Source organism: Neodiprion pinetum, unplaced genomic scaffold (genome assembly GCF_021155775.2).
Source record: "Neodiprion pinetum isolate iyNeoPine1 unplaced genomic scaffold, iyNeoPine1.2 ptg000113l, whole genome shotgun sequence".
Lineage (NCBI taxonomy): Eukaryota > Metazoa > Arthropoda > Insecta > Hymenoptera > Diprionidae > Neodiprion > Neodiprion pinetum.
This window is the reverse complement of record NW_027184501.1, coordinates 52501-55000: the sequence shown is the minus strand read 5'-3', so window position 1 is coordinate 55000 and position 2500 is coordinate 52501. Positions and strand designations below refer to the sequence as shown.

Genomic DNA, 2500 nt, shown 5'->3' with positions numbered 1-2500 from the left:
TTCCATCTCTGGTCGGAACTCTGTTTGCATGTATTAGCTCTAGAATTACCACAGTTATCCAAGTAAATGTGTGTACGATCTAAGAAACCATAACTGATTTAATGAGCCATTCGCGGTTTCACCTTAATTTGGCTTGCACTGAGACATGCATGGCTTAATCTTTGAGACAAGCATATGACTACTGGCAGGATCAACCAGGGAGCTTCGATACAAAATCTCGGCTCGGACGTGCGCCACCCATCGCCGACCGGGTCTCGTAGCCCGGTCGGCCGCGCGTCTACTGTAAGTTTCGGGACTGCACGCAGGCAGCCCCGGATCCGTGTGCCGCCACCTTCGACACTCGGCTTATAAGCGTTCGAACGATCTCCCGTACCCGTCGGCTAGATTGAAAGCGTCTGGGATACGTTGTTATAACATCTCTGGTCTTTGAGTGTACGCTCGGAAAGAAGCGAGTTGACGCGTGCGTTGGAGCGTTCGGCCTTCCGTGTTTCACGGAGAGCCGAACTTCTTGGTACCGCGTCAAGGGCCATTCGGTCTGAGACACCGACCCGCGGTAATGCAGTGACGATAGATGAAACAACGCGAGTCGCGTAGTTTCTTTGGTACGAGGCACGGAACGGTCCGCGAACGCCCGCTCCTGGTCTACGCCGAAGTACGTATCGTGCTCGAGCACGTACCGGTACGGCGTAGCAGGCGGACGACGGGAGACCGGCCCGACCGACTCGCTCCTCTTACTAGTAGGAGCCTGGCCGCTAGGACGTCGGCGCCGGTACGGTGGTAGCACGGTCGGCTTACGGGGCGAAACCTCCGCGGGCTATCGAAAAAATTTCGAACTCCGGGAACTTTGTCGAAATTAACCGAGGCTCATATGACGATGTTCCGACAGGCTCCCGGCCCGGATCGACTCCGGGACGCCGCGCATCGCCTTTCGGTCGACTCGGACCGAAATTTTTACAAGTCCCGTCTGTCCGGATCGACTCCGGGACGCCGCGCGTCGCCTTTCGCTCGACTCGTACCGCAGCTTCGACGAGTCCCGTCGGCCCGTATCGACTCCGGCACGCCGCGCATCGCCTTTCTGTCGACTCGGACCGTAATTTTTACAAGTCCCGTCGGCCCGGATCGAATCCGGGACGCCGCGCATCGCCTTTCTGTCGACTCGGACCGAAAGTTTCGCAAGTCGACGTCGGCCCGGATCGACTCCGGGACGCCGCGCGTCGCCTTTCGCTCGACTCGGACCGGAATTTTCACAAGTCCCGTCTGTCCGGATCGACTCCGGGACGCCGCGCGTCGCCTTTCGCTCGACTCGGACCGGAATTTTCACAAGTCCCGTCGGCCCGGATCGAATCCGGGACGCCGCGCATCGCCTTTCTGTCGACTCGGACCGAAAGTTTCACAAGTCGACGTCGGCCCGGATCGACTCCGGGACGCCGCGCGTCGCCTTTCGCTCGACTCGGACCGAAATTTTCACAAGTCCCGTCTGTCCGGATCGACTCCGGGACGCCGCGCGTCGCCTTTCGCTCGACTCGTACCGCAGCTTCAACGAGTCCCGTCGGCCCGTATCGACTCCGGGACGCCGCGCATCGCCTCTCGGTCGACTCGGACCGAAAGTTTTACAAGTCCCGTCTGTCCGGATCGACTCCGGGACGCCGCGCATCGCCTTTCTGTCGACTCGGACCGAAACTTCGTCGAGTCCCGTCGGCCCGTATCGACTCCGGCACGCCGCGCATCGCCTTTCGCTCGACTCGTACCGCAGCTTCGACGAGTCCCGTCGGCCCGTATCGACTCCGGGACGCCGCGCATCGCCTCTCGGTCGACTCGGACCGAAAGTTTTACAAGTCCCGTCTGTCCGGAACGACTCCGGGACGCCGCGCGTCGCCTTTCGCTCGACTCGTACCGCAGCTTCGACGAGTCCCGTCGGCCCGTATCGACTCCGGGACGCCGCGCATCGCCTCTCGGTCGACTCGGACCCAAAGTTTTACAAGTCCCGTCTGTCCGGATCGACTCCGGTACGCCGCGCGTCGCCTTTCGCTCGACCCGGACCGAAATTTTCACAAGTCCGGTCGGCCCGTATCGACTCCGGGACGCCGCGCATCGCCTCTCGGTCGACTCGGACCGAAATTTTCACAAGTCCCGTCGGCCCGGATCGACTCCGGTACGCCGCGCGTCGCCTTTCGCTCGACTCGGACCGAAATTTTCACAAATCCGGTCGGCCCGGATCGACTCCGGTACGCCGCGCGTCGCCTTTCGCTCGACTCGGACCGTAATTTTTACAAGTCCCGTCTGTCCGGATCGACCCCGGGACGCCGCGCGTCGCCTTTCGCTCGACTCGTACCGCAGCTTCAACGAGTCCCGTCGGCCCGGATCGACTCCGGGAGGCCGCGCATCGCCCTCCGCTTGACTCGGAACGAAACTTCACTGAGTCCCGTCGGCCCGTATCGACTCCGGTACGCCGCGCGTCGCCTTTCGCTCGACCCGGACCGAAATTTTCACAAGTCCCGTC

General features: G+C 61.6%; 1 non-coding gene across 1 annotated transcript in view; it reads right to left on the bottom strand.

The window, feature by feature from the left end:
- LOC124224198 (small subunit ribosomal RNA) overlaps positions 1-201 on the bottom strand; it is a 1913-nt gene extending 1712 nt beyond the window's left edge. Inside the window, exon 1 of the ribosomal RNA XR_006884528.1 lies at positions 1-201. This exon is cut by the window's left edge and continues 1712 nt beyond it. This is a non-coding gene — a ribosomal RNA (small subunit ribosomal RNA).
- Positions 202-2500: the final 2299 nt, after the last annotated feature.